Below are 19253 nucleotides of genomic sequence, written 5' to 3' on the forward strand. Positions count from 1 at the left end.
ACTCCAAGATCTCTAATTATAGCGATGGGGAAGGTGACGTCGATGATGATGTGTCTAGCGATGTCACGTGGGTGCCCACCAGAGAGGACGAGGAGGGGAGTTCAGAGGGAGATATGGACCAGCAGATAGGGAGGAGAAGCAGGTGGAACTTAGATTGCACAGGAGGGACAAAGCAGACTGCTAATGTATCAGGAGCGAGGCATTAACCATGTACGGTCACATCTGGTGCTCCCAGGACGCCAGGACATGGCTCCGCAGTGTGGGCTTTTTTTAACGTGTCCGTTGCTGACAATTGTGTTGCCATCTGCAATCTTTGCAGTCAACGCATAAGTCGCGGTAAGCCCAACACTCACCTAGGGATGACCACCTTAAGAAGGCACATGAGCTGCCATCACCGAGCCCAGCTGGAGCAACAGAACCCACAAAGCCACACTCCAGGCTCTCACCATCCAGCCTCGTCTTCTACTTCTCGTTCTCCTCTCTCCTCACAATTGTCCTCCACTCCACCTTCCATCATGCCGTCCTCACGTTTTTCTGCAAAAAGGCAGGCTTCCGTGGGCCAAATGTTCGAGCTTAAAAAAAAATGATGATGCCGGATAACCCTCTTGCCCAACGGTTGACGGCTGGCTTGTCAGAACTGATAGCCCGCCAACTACTGCCATATAAACTGGTGGACTCGGAGGCCTTTCGAAAATTTGTGCCCATTGGAACACCACAATGGAAGGTCCCAGGAGGGAAGTATTTCTCACAGAAGGGCATCCCAGAGCTATATGGCCAGCGGCAAGTGAATGTATCTCTGGCACACAGTGTCGGTGCCAAGATACATCTGACCACAGACACGTGGTCTAGCAAACACGGGCATGGAAGGTATATAACTTTTACTGCCCACTGGGGGAACCTTCTGACGGCTGTCAAGCATGTAACCCGCGGCACCCGTGTAGATTTGGTTTTACCGCCACGGATTGCATGCAGGCCTGGCTCTTCTCCTCCTCCTACTCAATCGTCCTCCCTCTCCTCCTCGGCTGACTCCTCCTTTTCTGCTGCTAGCGTCTCTTCCGCTGAGCCGCCCAAGATCCCCAGAACCTATTCGACATGCCAGGTGAGACGTTGCCATGCTGTGCTATGTCTGTTGTGCCTGGAAGCCAAGAGCCACACTGGCCCTGCACTACTTTCAGCTTTGTGTTCACAGACAGATCAGTGGCTAACACCGCTCAATTTGACAGTTGGTAAAGTGGTGTGTGACAACGGTGCCAATCTGCTTAGCACATTGAAACAGGGCAAAATTACACACTTGCCATGCATGGCACACGTCTTAAACTTGGTCGTGCAGCGATTCGTTGTCAAATACCCTGGGGTCCAGGACATCTTGCAGCAGGCAAGGAAAATCTCGGCCCATTTCAGAAGATCTAAGCCCCCGTACACATGGTCGGAGATTCCGGCAACCAAATCCGGCGGAGTAATTCCGACGGATTAATTCCGGAAGAGGTCCGGAAGTGATGTTGCATACACTCAGTCGGACAAAGTTGTCAGAAAATCCAATCTTACTTAACGTAATGACGTTATTTCGTTACGACGGGACTACGTTCAGGCTAGTAGCCAATAGCTTTGGTCTAGGAATTTGATCTGAGCATGCATGGCACTTTGTCCATCGGAGTAGGCTACACATGATCGGAGTATGTCCGATCGGAGCATTTTGTCGGAAAATTTTACCGGCAAGTTGGAAAAGTTGGTCCGTCGGATATTCCGACTGAAAAAAGTCCGATGGAGACCACACACAGTCGGAATATCCGACAAAACGGACACATTCCGTCGGAATCTCCGACCGTGTGTACAAGGGCTTACACGACCATGACTCGTCTTGCTGACATTCAGTGGCGACACAATCTGCCGGTCAGAAGTCTTATTTGCGATTGCCCGACGCAATGGAACTCAACTTTCTATATGCTTGATAGGCTGCTCCAGCAGAAGCGTGCAGTTAACAACTACCTGTACGAACTCTGCGGCAGAACAGGTTCTAGGGAGCTTGTTTTTTTTTCACCGCATGAGTGGCTGCTCATGAGCGACGTATGCAGACTTCTGCGGCCATTTGATGAGATCACCAAACTGGTCAGTTGCAGCCATGGCGCCATCAGTGACATTGTACCTTATGCCTTCTTTATGGAGCATGCATTGCATCGTGTCATTGATCAAGCCGTGGAGGAGCAGGAGCAGGAAAATGAGGGAGTCGCAATGCTGGATGAATTCCCAGGGGGGCTACTCTATCTGAGACAAGTGAACAACAGGAGTCTGAAGAGGAGTCAGAGGAGGATGGTGCCGGGGCGGATGAGGAGGTGCAAGAAGAGCATGCTTTAAACCTTTCTGGGATCCCTGTTGTTGTGCGTGGATGGGGAGAGGAGAACGAGGAGAATGACATTATCCTGGATGATAAGCAGGAGCCAGGCCACCACACAGCTTCCAGTTTAGTGCAAATGGGGGCCTTCATGCTCCAGTGTTTTAACAGGGACTCCCGTATAAAAAGCATAAGGGTCAAGGACCAGTACTGGGTGGCAACATACTTAGACCCCCAGTACAAACACAAAATGGCGGAAATGTTACCACCATCACAGAGGGCTGTCAGAATGGAGCACTTCCAGGCCTTGCTTCAAGAAATGCTGCATTCTGCTTTTGCGTGCGCTGGCAGAGGAGGAATTCCTACTCCCAGAGAAAGAGTTGCGGGTACCAATCCAACAGCGCCTGCAAGAAGAGGGCGGTTTGAAGATGTGTTGGTGACTTCTGATATGAGGTCATTCTTTCAGCTGATCCATCGACAGGTCTCATCCGGATCCAGCATCAGGGAATGCCTAGACCAGGGATCTGCAATTACCGGACCTCCAGCTGTAGCAAAACTACAAGTCCCGTCATGCCTCTGCCTCTGGGTGTCATGCTTGTGGCTGTCAGAGTCTTACTATGCCTCATGGGACTTGTAGTTCTGAAACAGCTGGAGGTCCGCTAATTGCATATCCCTGGCCTAGACCAACAGGTGTCCGACTACATCGGGTTAACGGCCGATGTGGACGCTCTGAGAAGTGATGAACCCCTGGACTACTGGATGGGCAGGCTTGACCTCTGGCTAGAGCTTGCCCAATTTGCAATGAAACTGTTGGCTTGCCCTTCCTCCAGTGTCCTGTCCGAAAGGACGTTCAGTGCAGCAGGGGGGATCGTGACCGATAAGCGCACTCGCCTAGCTCACGACAGTGTTGACCGACAACAAATGTTCGATGGAGCATACACACGGTCAGACTTTCCGCCAACAAGCTCAGATCCAACATTTGTTGTCAGTGTGTATGGGGCATTAGACAGACAGCTCTATGGGGGGATTTACTAAAACGGGTGCACACAGAAACTGGTGCAGCTGTGCATACCAACCAAACAGCTTCTATCTTCAGCTTGTTCGATTAAGCCTTGACAATAAAACCTGGAAGCTGATTGGCTATCATGCACGCATGCATGATTGTGTGCACCCGTGATGGAGTAGAGCTCTAAATGGCTCAAAGTGTCAACCCTCCCTCGGCCTATCTGTGCTTTGCTGTAAAGGATATTACCAGAAAAAAATAATTCAAGTATTTAAACTTATTGTATTTAAATTTTATTTAATGGTTTTTGAAGTGTATGCCATTTTTTTTTTTTTTTTTTTACATTTGGATTAAGTGGGGAAGGATTGAAACTCTTGTTAAGTTTTAACTGCTATCCAGGGGCTCAGTTAAAGAGATTTAGCCTCACTTTCTTCTCTGCTGTCAACTGTTTAACCAGACAGGAAATGGAAGAAAATCTGTGACATGGACCCAGACAACAAAAAGAATTTGACAGAGGTTCTAGCCTTCCCCTGTCCATGTTGCTGTTGGAGACTTCTCCTCAGTTCTTGTCTTGTAAAACACTGTCAGCAGGACAGGAAGGCAAGGGAAATCTCTCCAATGGAGCCCAGGGGCGGCCCATCCATTAAGAGTGCATGGGTGCCGCCCCCTCTCTCCAACCACTCCCTATATGCAATGGATAGATTCATGCATAGCATGAATTTGTCTATGGCCGCTGCTCCCAACCCCTATTCATGCACCCTGCCCCTTTTAGGACACCGGGCACCTGAATTACAGTGGCGGGGTGTTTTTTTGAAGCATCTGATTAGAGCCATAGGCTCTAATGGGCTTCAAAAAAGGTGGACTCATGGCACAGAGCATAGCGGTTGGAGCCCACCCAGGTGTGTTAGAAACCCAAATGAATATTCGCTTTTCTAACACTGAATTGCCTCTCCGCCAATCAAGAAGTATGGGCCTGTTACCCGTTTACTGATTGGCTGAAAGCTCAGGCACTCCTATTGGATGTCTAGGACGAGGGGCGGAGATACACGGCGGATGCCACCATGATTTCAGAATGGAAAAGGACAGGAGCCTATCTTCCTGCTACTCCCAGATACCCACCGCAGCCTGTCTCCCTAAAACTCCCAGATACCCGCCGCAGCCTGTCTCCCTGCTACTCCCAGATACCCGCCGCAGCCTGTCTCCCTGCTACTCCCAGATACCCACTGCAGCCTGTCTTCCTGCTACTCCCAGATACCCACCGTAGCCTGTCTCCCTGCTACTCCCAGATACCCACGCAGCCTGTCTGCCTACTACTCCCAGAAACCCACTGCAGCCTGTCTCCCTAAAACTCCCAGATACCCACCGCAGCCTGTCTCCCTGCTACTCCTAGATACCCGCCGCAGCCTGTCTCCCTGCTACTCCCAGATACCCGCCGCAGCCTGTCTCCCTGCTACTCCCAGATACCCACTGCAGCCTGTCTTCCTGCTACTCCCAGATACCCACCGTAGCCTGTCTCCCTGCTACTCCCAGATACCCACGCAGCCTGTCTGCCTACTACTCCCAGAAACCCACTGCAGCCTGTCTCCCTAAAACTCCCAGATACCCACCGCAGCCTGTCTCCCTGCTACTCCTAGATACCCGCCGCAGCCCGTCTCCCTGTTACTCCCAGATACCTACTGCAGCCTGTGTCCCTGCTACTCCCAGATACCCACCGCAGCCTGTCTCCCTGCTACTCCTAGATACCTGCCGAAGCCTGTCTCCCTGCTACTCCCAAATACCAGCCTCAGCCTGTCTCCCTGCTACTCCTAGATACCCGCTGTAGCCTGTGTCCCTGCACGATGTGCCCACCAATAAGTAAGTGACCAGAAGAGAGTGGGAGGGGTTGAAGTTCCACAGGGGGTGGGTGGTTGTTTTCCACCCCCCCAGCAAAAAAACACCAGCTTCCACTGATGGAGCACCAGTAAAAACCTTAAGGGGTTTCAAACTTTCCCCAATCTGCCCAAAACTAAGAAGAAATTTTTTTTGCTGGACATACAATTTAATGAATAAAAAGACATGTTTTATTTCTCATGTGTAATCTTTTAACTGTCTTTTTGACGTCCTCATTCCTCATACTGTAGACCATTGGGTTCAACATCGGAGTCACTACTGTATAAAAAATGGACATAGTTTTGTCTAGTTCAGGAGAGTATGTAGAGCGGGGTCTCAGATACATAAGAAACATTGTCATATAGAAGAGACCCACCACAGTCAGGTGGGAACCACATGTGGAGAAAGCTTTATATCTTCCTTGTGAGGAACGGATCTTCAGGATGGTGGAAATTATGTGGACATATGAGAAAAGAGTCAAGCAGAAAGAAGTCATGCCAAAAGTTGCTGCAGAGATGTGCATGCCCATCTCATGAAAAAAAGTGTCTTGGCAGGACATTCGAAGGAAAGGTGGTACCTCACAGAAGAAGTGGTTGACATGGTGGGACTTACAATAGGGGAGTTGGAAGATGAGGACAACATGGATGGTAGAGTTCAGGAAGCTAATACTCCATGACCCTGCAGCTAAACTGGCACACAACATTTTATTCATTATGGTGCTATAGTGCAATGGTCTGCAGATTGCAGCAAACCTATGTATGCCATGACACCTAGAATAACACACTCAGTTCCTCCTAAACCCAAATGGAAAAACATTTGCACTGCACATTCCAACAAGGAGATGTTTCTGTCCTTAATCAGAGTGTTTATGATAATTAGGGGAACAATAGAGGATGTGAAACCAATGTCAATAATGGAGAGGTTGCTTAGGAAAAAGTACATGGGGGTCTGTAGCTTTGGGTTGATCCTCACCACAATGATCAGTAGAAAGTTTCCTGACAATGTGATTATGTACATCACCGAAAACACAAGGGCATAGATTGCTTGGAGAGATGGGATGTTAGATAGGCCAAGGAGGATGAAGTTTCCTGTAGCGGTTTGATTGACTTCTTCCATAACATTCTAAGAGAAGAAAGAGATTAAGAATTCAAATGCATCTATATATCTTTAAAAGGCTAATCCACCCAAAAGTGATATTTTGGTTACCAATGAAGTGCATCAATCCATGGCGTCTTATACTGTATGTCTTTAAAATTTCAACCCTGTTCCTATACACCTTGTTAGTTTAAGTTATTCCTGCCAACCAAAGAACCAGTAGTTAATTAAGTTTGTCCTTTTTTGAATTTTTGTATGTTTTTACTTGATAACCTATTTGTTTGAGTATAGGCCTACTGTATGTTTATTCCAGTGTTTAAGTTCATTTATTACTTATTGACTCACTACCTCTGCTGGAAGTCCAAGCATCGTCTACTCTTTCAGGAAAATACTTTTTTAGGTTTGTTTTGAGTTTTCCTGTGTTCTTGATCTCAGCTACATACTGAGAATACTGAACTTTATGGTATAACATCCATGACTTGCCCAACAATTTCAAGTATCTACGAAATTCGTTTGAAGAGTATCTAAAGCAAAAAATAACATTTTAGTATTTTGCACCATATGAGTCCCTAAATGAGATGGTTGTATTTGATTTTTTTTTCCCCTTCATTTACTGTTGCTGGTTGTGTACTTAACACACTTCCATTCCCTGGGTGGTTACGCTCACTATACCATTGTATCTCTGGAGGGATCCACATAGGCTAGGCTAGTAGTTTACAGGAGAAAAACAACACTTTAAGTTCAGCTCTCAGGAAAAGACAAGGACATTTATGATATTTCATTACTTGCTGAATATGTTCTTAGCCTGAAAAAATAAATCGAAGTCATCACATCTAGGAGCTGTTTGGCTGAAATATATAGTAGGTTTATTTATCCTTTAACTGATTTCTGCCTGGGCCATTGTAACATGAAGTTCAGTTGGAAACCCTATTGTTCTGGGAGGACGTCATATGACGTCCTCTCAAGAATGAGCCTTGCGTGGCACCTCCAGGCTGTGCTCCCGCGTGATCTGATCAATGTACCGGCCCGCTGTCGATACCACATGATCGCTGTGACCACAGCAGATCAAAATACAGTTGTAAACAATGAATGGCTTCATTTAATGCTGTTCATTGTATACAATTGTGTTGCTAGCTGTGAGAGTCCTTCAGGTGCCTTTTGCCAAACTCGAGGCGGACTGTTATGTTCCTTTTACTGAGCAGTGGCTTCCGTCTGGCCACTCTACCATACAGGCCTGATTGGTGGAGTGCTTCAGAGATGGTTGTTCTTCTGAAAGGTTCTCTTCTCTCCACAGAGAAATGCTGAGTTCTGTCAGAGTGACTATAAGGTTCTTGGTCACTTCCCCCACTAAGGCCCTTCTCCCCTGTTCGCTCAGTTTGGCCGGGCAGCCCGCTCCAGGGAGAGTCCGGGTGGTTATAAACTTCTTCCATTTACGGATGATGGAGGCCACTATGCTCATTGGGACCTTCAATGCTGCAGAAATTTTTCTGTACCCTTCCCCAGATCGTGTTAACGTTGGGACCTTATATAGACAGGTGTGTGCCTTTCCAAATCAAGCCCAATCAACTGAAATTACCACAGGTGAACAGCTTGTTGCTACTCTCTATACTCTGTTCTTTTGTGAACATTTAGCATCTGTCTACATTACTTTCTAAGCCCTTGTACACACGGTCAGAGATTCCGACGGAATGTGTCCGATCGGACCGTTTTGTCGGATATTCCGACTTTGTGTGGTCTACATCGGACTGTTTTCGTCGGATACTCTGACGGACCAAGTTTTCCAACTTGTTGGTAAAATTTTCCGACAAAATGCTCAGATCGGACATACTCCGATCATGTGTAGAGAATTCCGATCGGACAAAGTGCCACGCATGCTCAGATCAAATTCCTACACCAAAGCTATTGGCTACTAGCGTGAACGTAGTCCCCTAGTAACAAAATAATGTAATCACGTCGGATTTTCCGACAACTTTGTCCGACCGTGTGTATGCAACAGTTTCGGATTTGGTTGTCGGAATCTCCGACCGTGTGTACAAGGGCTTAGAGTTGCATAAACATTTCTGTGGGTCCTTAGATCCAAAACATTTTTTTTCATGAGGAAGGTTTAAACTCTCTGTTCAGGGGCATTTTCTGAATGCAGTGGGCCTATGTGTAAGATACGTTGGGCTCCCTATGAGCCTGCAAAAAGGTACTTCACACCTTGGCTACACTTCAAAACTATTATAAGTACTAAAGTGCAGCACTCTAAGATGAATGGTGAGTGTTGCCAGATTGTGCTAACAGTGGGAGGAGCACCATTATATAAAACAGCCTAACTGATATGTACAACCCTCAGCACAAGCATTTGTAAAAAAATAAATTCCTTTAATAAACATGTTTTCAGCCTACCTGTCGGAGAGGTTACCCAACTGGACGGATGGCCGGCGGCTCTGGCTCGCGCCAATGTGCGCCGACGCGCGTTCCTGTGCGCGCGTCTGTGCACGTTGACGCACACACGTGCGCGCTGTTTGGCGCAGACTGGCCTAATTAGCCTGGCTGAACCCATTGATTGGTGCTGTCTGAGCAACAGCTCCCCCTGACCTTGTTCCCTGAACCTGAATTCCGGCTCTACTACTTATTGACTTGGCTTGCCCTTCGGACCTTCCTGGATATCTGCCGGCATCTGACCTCTGGCTCGTTTTTGACCTTGCTTCTGCCTGCTCCCTCGTACTTTGCTGCCCGCACGTTGCTGAACCCGGCCTGTACCCGGACTTACCCTACCTGCTCCTGCTCAGTATCCGCTGCCTGCATTCCTGCTCACCACCTGGCTGTCTGAAGATCCTTCTCTTCCAACGTCAGGACTTACCTATCAGGCTCTCATACTCCTCTGCACTCCTGAGGCACCTGTCTTCTCTACCAGGGGCCGTGAGTCAGATACATAAGGGAGACCACCCTCTGCCCAAGTGGACTCAATGGTCAGGTACATAGGGCTGTGATACTACCTAATTGAACGTATTCATAAAATACTCATTGCCTTCTTAGCGACCAGGCAGAAAGGCAGTGCACTTTGCACCAACAGTGCCCGGTTCACATCAGAGTTTAGTTTGCATATGGGTCCTTATCAAAGTTCGCCCTTAGATGAGAGTTCCCTCCAGCTCAAGATCTCCACCTGAGTTCCCCACAATCCACAGTCTCCATGATGCCCTGTACACCCGGTCAGGCTTTCTGACGGAAAAGGTCCGATCGGAATATGTTGTCGGAAAATTAGATCATGTGTGGGCTCTATCGGACTTTTTCTGTTGGAAATCCAGACGGAAAAAGTTTGAGAACTGGATCTAAAATTTTCTGACAACAAAATTTTTGTTGTCTGACTTTTTCTGATCGTTCATAGAGAATTCCAACGGACAAAGTGTCACGCATGCTCAGATTAAATTACGAGACCAAAGCTATTGGCTACTAGCCTCTACGTAGTCCCATTGTACGCAACGAACGTCACCTCATTCCGAACGATCGTATTTTCGGACAACTTTGTCCGACCGTGTGTATGCAACACAAGTTCGGACAAAATCCGTCTGAAAAAATCAGACGGATTTGGTGGTCGGAATGTCTTACCGTGTGTACAGGGCATTAGAGTTCCTTTCACATTAGAGTGCCCATCAGAGTTCGCCTTACAGTCTTTAGTCCTCCATCAGAGTCCCTTTTACATCAGAATCCTCATCAGAGTTTGCCTTTTCAGTAGGGTCCCCATCAGATTCCCTCTTACATCAGATTCTGTCCTTAACTTACAGCATGGCTGTGGTAGCAGGGTGGGAGCCAGAATGTGGGAAAGGCTTGGACTGAGTGTCCAGGGACTAATCGGATGAAGGACTGGCACTTTAGACCATACCCAGCATGGCCGCACTATTTGCGCTTCACCTGCACGGTGGCACACGCAGGGCGTGAGAAGGTCCGGCACCTATTGGCCTTTATAAGGACAGTAGCCCTGCTCACTGGTTGCTGGATGATCGTCAGCCCCCCTGTGTACCTGTACTCCTGTGTATGCTGTTATTGGATTTCCTGTTACTGACCCGGCTTGCCTTGGACCTGTCTTGTCTCCACTCCTGGCCCTCATCCTGGCTTGGTATACTGACTTTGCTACTGCCGGATTACCTGTGTATGACTTCGGCTTCTTCCTGACCGACCCTGCAACCTGTCTCTGTTCGTGACTGACCCTCCGTGTATGACCCTTGGCCTTGCTTCTGAGTCTGCTTTCCATCTTGCCCTGCTGTCAAGACCCACCTGCTACTTCTGAGAGACACCTGCCCTGCAGTCATTCCTGCTCTGTCCTGCCCTCATCAGGTGATCATCATCTCAGATCTTCAGGCTAGTGCAGCTGTCAACCCGTACGTCTTTGGCCACAGCACCTCCTGTCCCAACTTTTAGGGATGCTCTGCACTCCGCTGCAAGGGAAGTCCTCCAACAAGGTACATGACACGGACGAAGTTCCATATTTTTGTGAATGCAGGAGCACTGTCATCGGTAGTCCTAGTAACCAATGACAAGGATTATGACAGCTCAGCAAGAGAAACCTGTACTGAAGACTGCATGGGTGTGGGGGGAGGGGGTTGACATTGAGACCATAGGACAGCTCTGCTGACCTAAATCCTCAATCTGTGTACTGTGTGAGAGAACAGGGAATCCCTCTCAACGGCCTCCAACAGGGTACATGACATGGACGAAGTTCCAGCTTCCTGTGAATGCAGGAACACTGTCATCAGTGTTCCTAGTAACCAATGGCAAGGATGATGACAGCGCAGTCAGAGGAATCTGCACTGGAGACTGCTTGGGTGGGTGAAATTGAGACCATAGAAAAGTTCCGCTGACCCGAATCCTCAATCTGTGCACTGTATGAGAGAACAATGGGTCCCACCCCCCTTGAGGCCCATGTACCCAGCACACATTGCACACATTGAGGCTGTGTCTCTGCCTCTGTTGGGTTCTTAATGCTATCTGTGTACCAGCTGGATAGATAAACCATCTCTATTACTGCTTTCTACAGGTTGTTAATCCAGAATTTTGTAATTGAATGGGAAAAGAAGGTCATTCTTCCAATACCACCCCTGTTCCAGGGACAGCCTTCTAAGTAAAGAATTCCATTAACGTTCCAGAAATTTTCTTTCACTTCCTCTTGCATCTCCAGAACATTAAGTGAAGATAAATTCACCCTAACTAAATGAAGACATTAGGACTATACAGTAAAACCTTGGTTTGAGAGTAACTTGGTTTGAGAGCGTTTTGCAAGACAACCAATTTTTTTTAATATAAATTTTGACTTGACATACAAGCGATGTATTGATATACATGTCACAACTGAGTATAAAAAAGGAGAGAGGCACCTCTAATGCCGCGTACACACGGGCGGAGAATCCGTCGGAATGCGTCTTATCGGACCATGTCGTCAGATAATCCGACTGTGTGTGGTATGCATCGGATTGATTCCGTCCGAACTCCGTCGGACCCAATTTTCCAACATGTTGGAAATATTTCCCCACCAACTGGGCGGGTCGGACATATTCCGATCATGTGTAGAGAATTTTGATTGGACCAAGTGCCACGCATGCTCAGATCAAATTCCTACATCAAAGCTATTGGCTACTAGCCTGAACGTAGTCCCATCGTAACGAAATTACGTCATCACGTTCTGAAAGATCGGATTTTTCGCCAACTTGGCCCGACAAGATCTGACGGACAAAATACGACGGGCAAAATCCGACGGATTTGGTTGTGAAAATCTCCGACCGTGTGTACAGGGGCTTAGTGTAGCAATATGGTTACATTTAATGAACATTAAGCAACTCACATGGTTGATGATTAAAAAAGGCACATCTAAGTATGGCATCCGGGGTAAAGCTGTCCACATAGACCATCCACCTCACCACCATCGATGTCATCCCTTCAACGCTACACTCCATGAGCAGTTCAAGCTTCGTTTTCAGATCGCTCTACTGCAAGGTAGTCTTCCTGGTCACGATTGCGAACTGACAGCGGTGAGAGACAGCAGTGTAGGGGATGGTCTATGTGGACAACATGATCCCGGATGCCTGCATACTTAGATGTGCCTCTTTTCATTATCAACTATGTGAGTTGCTAAATGTTATACCTTCAATAAATGTAACCATATTGCTACACTCAGAGGCGCCTCTCTTCTGTTTTATACTCTGTAGCTGTCAGTAATCATGAATCAGGCTGAGACAGAAGTGCAGTTAACCACTTTCAGACCGGACCAATTTGCTGGTCAAAGACCAGACCACTTTTTGCGATTCGGCACTGCGTCGCTTTAACTGACAATTGCGCGGTCGTGCGACGTGGCTCCCAAACAAAATTGACGTCCTTTTTTTCCCACAAATAGAGCTTTCTTTTGGTGGTATTTGATCACCCCTGCGGTTTTTATTTTTTGCGCTATAAACAAAAATAGAGCGACAATTTTGAAAAAAACTCATTATTTTTTACTTTTTGTTATAATAAATATCCCCCAAAAATATATAAAAAAACATTTTTTTCCCTCAATTTAGGCCGATACGTATTCTTCTACATATTTTTGGTAAAAAAAATCGCAATAAGCGATTATTGATTGGTTTGCGCAAAAGTTATAGCGTTTACAAAATAGGGATAGTTTTATAGCATTTTTATTAATAATTTTTTATTATTTTTTTTTTTACTAGTAATGGCGGCGATCTGCGATTTTTATTGTGACTGCGACATTGTCGGGGACCCATCGGACATTTTTGACACATTTTTGGGACCATTGTCATTTATACAGTAATCACTGCTATATAAATGCAGTGATTCCTGTGTAAATGACACTGGCAGTGAAAGGGTTAACCAGTGGGTGGCAGTGTAGGGGTTAAGTGTTCCTAGGGGTGTGTTACTAACTGTGGGGGGGTTGGGCTTTCATTTAGTGTACACTGATCTCTGCTCCAATCCCATGGAGCAGAGATCAGCGTCACTAGTTGCTAGGCAGAATGGGAAAATGTTGTTTATACAGCATTTCCTCCATTCGGCCGCTCCGTGAGACGATCGCGGGGATGCCCGCGGCGATCGAGTCCGCGGGTCCCGCGACCGGACTCACGGGGGCCCCGACCAGCGCGGGAGCGCGCCGCCGGCGGCGCGCTCCCGATGGCACGGCGGCAACGAATATTGGACGTACATGTACGCCAATATGCCTGCCCGTGCCATGCTGTCGACGTACATCGTCGTGCGCTGGTCGGGAAGTGGTTAAAGTACAGTTAAATCACACTTGTTTAATAATAATAAAAAAGGTAAACAGAGTTAACGTAGTCAAAACATAGCCAGAGTTCAGGAACCGGAACAGATAGTCAGACAAGCCAAAATGTCAGGGAGCCAGCGATGAGTGTAGTAGAACAGCAGGATCTGGAGCCAGAAGGAATGTCAGTCAAGCAAGCCTTTAACAAGAACACGGTAGAGCGAGATGTAACCAAGGCGAAGGCAGAGATCATCTGGACTGGACGGCTTAAGTAGGCAGGACTGACGAGCAGGATATCATCAACAGGTGAGTCACTGTGGAGAGATAGGAGCTGGCAATTAGCCGACAGCTGAGCGACCAGCTCTGAGAAGCAAGGGCTGAGTCCAGCCATGACAGTAGCTCCTGCTGGATTTTGCTTCTAATCTCCTTGTGGAGGCTGCCTTTTTTTGATGGACATTTTATGGTTACACAAATTATCACATTGCTATAATCTAAATAAATATGGACTGATGGACTTATGAATAAGCGGGTGTGGAACGAATCATTTTGGTTTCCATTATTTCTTATTGGGAAATTTTCTTTGATATACAAGTGCTTTGGACTACAAGCATGTTTCTGAAACGAATCATGCTCGTAATCCAAGGTTTTACTGTATACATAAACTTGTAAAATGCATCAGTTTCCCTATAAAATACATGGAAAAGATAATTCTTTGAAAATAATACTAGATAAATAATACCTTAATTATTTCCTATCAAAAAAGCAACACAGTTAGCCCTTGTACACACTGTCGGAGATTCCGACAACCAAATCCGTTGGATTTTGTCTGACGGATCTTGTCCGAAACTGTTGCATACACACGGTCGGACAAAGTTGCCGGAAAATCCGAACTTTCAGAACGTGATGACGTAATTTCGTTACGATGGGACTACGTTCAGGCTAGTAGCCAATAGCTTTGATGTAGGAATTTGATCTGAGCATGCGTGGCACTTTGTCCGATCGGAATTCTCTACACATGATCGGAGTATGTCCGATCGGACCAGTTTGTCGGAAAATATTTCCAGCAAGTTGGAAAATTTGGTCCGGCGGATATTCCGACGGAAACAGTCCAATGCAGACCACACACAGTCGGATTATCCATCAAAACGGTCCGACGGATTCTCCGGCCGTGTATACAAGGTCTTAGAATGTTGTTATCGGTATTAGAAAAATTATTTCAAGTCAGTGTCGGTATTTTATCTTACCATTGGCCATTGGTGAAGATAATATGCTCGAGAACATTAATCATTGGCCAGCTTTGAATTTCCAGCTTCTTTATATCATTATTTCCATGACTATTGGAGCGTTTTTCAGTATTTATCAATTTATTTTAAACTTTATAACATGAAGGAGATAGATGAATTTAATTGGGCTCAAGGCAACTAGAAACAGGTAAGAATGCAGCCTTATATAACACAAATTTGGTCCCTCGGCTCTGATGTTGTATTCTTAGCTCCCCAGTTGAGTTGGTCCTTTGTGAATATCCAGAGACTTAGCTGTTTGCTAAGTGTTGCGAGAAAAGGTTTTTCCATCTAAACTTTATTTTTTCTTATACATGATGGTTTTAACTATCTTTGGGTTCTGAAACTCCAGCCAAAACTTTTTGTTTTTGCTTTGGATAGAACAGGAATTAGGTAGAATATAGTAAATCTTAAAGTTTGTTTGAACTCATTATTTGGACCAGTTTAAGACAATACACAACAAAAAATTCCCCAAAACACTTTAAGGTTAAGTTCACCTTTTACATTTTTTCTAAATTCCATCTCCCCTATGTACTTTGGGTTCTGAAACTCCAACCAAAATGTTTTTGTTTTGGATAGAACAGGTAAACCATTCACTGGGAAGCTCAGTGTGCTGCTGCTTCTCCTTCTCCAGCCCTAATGCGGCTGAGAACAGAGGGAATGTGATCACTTATAAAAAAGGGGAAAAAAATGTATTTTTATTTCTATACACAAATGTTTTGCCTTTCATTTCTATTTTAACCACTTGCCGACTGCTGCACACCGATATACGTTGGCACAGTGGCAGCGGTGGGCAAATGGGTGTACCTGTACGTCCCCTTTAAGAGGCGGGATAGCAATTGTGCACCCGCCGCGTACAGCATGACCATGCCCGTGGGACCGGCGGACTCGGTGTCCACCAGTCTCCCGGTGATCACGTCATGGACCCGCAGAAAGGGGAAGTGTCTATGTAAACAAGGCATTTCTATGTTCTGCCTTGTGTCAAACGAAAAAAGACCAAAAATTTTAAAAAATAAATAAATAAATAACAGTTTCATAGTTTGTTATACATTTTTGAAAACAGGTCATTTTTCACCTTCTTTGATGTGCGCTGATAAAGGCTGCACTGATAGGCTGCACTGATGGGCACTGATAAGGTGTCACTGATGGGCATTGAGAGTTGGCACTGAAGGATTGCACTGATGGGTGGCACCAATGGGCACTGATGGTTGGCACTAATGGGCGGCACTGATAGGTGGCAATGATGGGCACTAGTAGGCACTGGTAGGTGACACTGATGATGAAGCACTGATGGGCATTGATTGGCAGCACTGGTTGGCATTGATAGGTGGCACTGTTGGGCAAAGAAAGGTAGGTGACACTGTGGACACTGGTAGGTGGCACTGGTGGGTACTGATATGTGGCACTGACAGGTGACACTGATGAGCACATATAAGGCAGTAGCGGCTCTCTGTGTTCGGGACTGATGTCCCTCTGACAGAAGCCGGTGATTGGCTTTTTTTTCCCCTCACGCTGACAGCCTGAGGAAAAAAAATGTACTGATCTTCTGCTTACATCATGTGATCCGCTGTCATTGGCTGACAGCTGATTACATGGAAGGGGGCCGGGATTGGCCCTATACTCCGATCTGTGATCAGCGGAGTCTCATAGGCGTGTGTACCCCACAGGGGGCATGCAGGCAGCTCATGCATGGAAGGACCTCATATTATGGCCTCCCAGGAAATAAGGTCCACACTGTAGCCGTCAATCGGGTGGGCAGGAGAAAGTTAAAAACAATTCCTGTCCCTTGGTGGCTATGCTCATTCTACCACTGTATCTATAGACGTAGCCATGGATGTCATCCAGGCTGAACTAATAGTTTACAGTGGGATGATAACATTTTAAATTCAGCTCTCTTGAATTGACAAGGACATTGCATTTCTAATATGAAACAATAGGTCATTTTTCAGTTTGCTGAAAAAATTTATTTAATGCGGTCATCATCCTATCCATGATCTGAGGAGCTGCAATATATAGTATTACAATTTTGTCAATGGGTTTAATTATAGGATTGATAAAATAGGTAACATTTCTTCGGTCCAGAGGTGCAATAAACAAAAAAGCCTTCCCTTAAATAACAAACTCATGGTGGTCCATCAGTTTCACACATTACTTTTTCCCGTCTCTCTCTGTTCTTAGGACTTTGTGAATGTTCAGCATTTGTCCACATTGCTTCCTAAATGTTGCAATTTTTTGTGAGTGTTTGCACAATAGATCGAAAATAATTTTCTTTAGATTTGGATAATATAGGGAAGGTTTAGAAGCTTTGTTGGATTTCTGGGTTGATCAATCCTCTCTGTTTATCCTGGTGATCAATGTCACCAAGACAATGGCCAATGTCGCCAGGTGGCCAATGTTACCATGACAGAAAATGACTGTTAATCCAACAATTGATTTACCATTGTCTCCAGAAAAGGAAAAGAGACAAATGTTTCCAATGGGAAGTCCTATTGCAATGACCACTACCATTCTCACCAGGCCAGAAGGTGACTGTTAATCCGAAAAATTTACCATTGCCTCCAGAACAGAAAAAGAAGGGGAAGCTTCCAGTGGGCACCCCTATTGCAATGACCAAGGCCATTGTCACCATGACAGAATGAAGATGATTTACTAAACCTGGAGAGTGCAAAATCTGGTGCAGGACTACATAGAAACCAATCAGCTTCCAAGTTTTACTGTCAAAGCTTAATTGAACAAGCTGAAGTAGGAAGTTGATTGGCTACCATGCACACCTACACCAGATTTTGCACTCTCCAGTTTTAGTAAATCAACCCCAAAGTGACTGTTAATCCAAAATTTCACAATGTACCATTGTCTCCAGGTTAGGAAAAGAGAGGGATGCTTCCAATGGTCACCCTTGTCACTGAGATGGCTTTCTAATTGGGGAATTCCCCAAACTTTTCAGAGATTTTCTCTCATTTCCCCAAACGAAATAAAACTTTTTGGCTATACTTACAATTTTTATATTCTTGTTTTTTATGTTTCTTTTTTTTCAAAATGGTTTTTATTAGAGTTTTACATAACATACAGTTTTATTGAATAATTGTGCAAAAACATAATTACAAGTGTATGTCATTTTTCAGTTACACAGAAGTATACATCTGAATATTCCATAAAGAATGGGTACAAGTATTAAAGCATAAGACAAATATGAGTTATCGATAGGGCGTTATTCATTAAGGACTATATAACATTATTTATTCCCATAAACCAAGGTAGTGTGGGACGTAGTTAGTTACACCTATAAAGATTGTGACAGTGACTAGGTTGTAAATCTTCCAAAGATGAGGGTGGTTGACAGACCTACATCTTGTGTGCAAATGAGCATCCTAAGTGATTGTTATGATTACGATAGAATACCAGTTTGTAGGTGCGTCAACTGTAAGATCGGGCATCCAACATTCCGGAGAAAACAGGAGAAAAGGGCAGTGGAAAGAGTTATGCCGTGTTCACATGACCGGACTTTTCGACAGCAAGGTCCGACGGAACGAATCCGTAGGACAATTCAATTGTGTGTGTGCTCCATTGGACCTTTGCTGTCCAAAAAAATTACGGACTTTAGAAATAGAACATGTTTCAAATTTTTTCGCCGGAACTCTGTCGGACCCAGTTCCTATTGAGAAATCCACTTGTGTGTATGCTAGTCTGACGGACAAAAAACAACGCTAGGGCAGCTATTGCCTACTGGCTATGAACTTCCTGATTCTAGTCCGGTCGTACGTCGTCACATTCGAATCCGTCGGACTTTGATGTGCTTGTGTGTGGCCAAGTCCGTTCATTCGGAAAGTCCGTCGGAACTCCACCCAAAGTCCGTCGAAAATTCCAATCGTGTGTACGCGGCATTAGAGCTGAGCCAGAGCAGGCCCCCAGGTATAGACAAAATCTCAAGTAACTCATTTTTGACCAAAATTGACCATTTTAGTTCCTTAACATATTCCCCTAAATAATTGGTTATCCAAGGGTTCCAAATTTTTGTTAATTTTTTTTTTTTGCGTTTGTCAAGTAAAATGGCTGCTAGCTTTTCATTTAACAAAATGCCATGGGAGTTTTTCGAAACTTTTTTTGGACAATCTTATGCCCTGTACATACGTTCGGAAATTCTGCCAGCAAAAGTCCTATGGGAGCTTTTGGTCGGAAATTCTAACCGTGTGTATGCTCCATCAGACTTGTGCTGGCGGAATTTTCGCAAGCAAAAGATTGAGAGCGGGTTCTCTATTTTTCGGATGGAAAAAGTTCTGATTGGAAATTCCGATCGTCTGTAGCAATTCCGACGTACAAAATTCCTACGCATGCTCGGAAACAATTCGACGCATTCTCAAAAGCATTGAACTTCATTTTCTCAACTCGTCATAGTGTTGTACGTCACCATGTTCTTGACGGTTGAAAGTTCAGAGAACTTTTGTGTGACCGTGTGTA

The 19253-nt window shown here is 45.5% G+C and overlaps 1 pseudogene across 1 annotated transcript; it reads right to left on the reverse strand.

The window, feature by feature from the left end:
* Window positions 1-5337: 5337 nt before the first annotated feature.
* On the reverse strand, window positions 5338-14923 carry LOC143942869 (olfactory receptor 5V1-like; annotated as a pseudogene). The gene is made up of 2 exons (XR_013264853.1): window positions 14763-14923; window positions 5338-6323 (listed from the first exon to the last, which is right to left on the reverse strand). The product of XR_013264853.1 is annotated as an olfactory receptor 5V1-like (transcript).
* Window positions 14924-19253: the final 4330 nt, after the last annotated feature.

This window comes from Lithobates pipiens, unplaced genomic scaffold (assembly GCF_037356315.1).
Source record: "Lithobates pipiens isolate NorthernLeopardFrog02 unplaced genomic scaffold, aLitPip1_a1.2 Scaffold_30, whole genome shotgun sequence".
Classification (NCBI taxonomy): domain Eukaryota; kingdom Metazoa; phylum Chordata; class Amphibia; order Anura; family Ranidae; genus Lithobates; species Lithobates pipiens.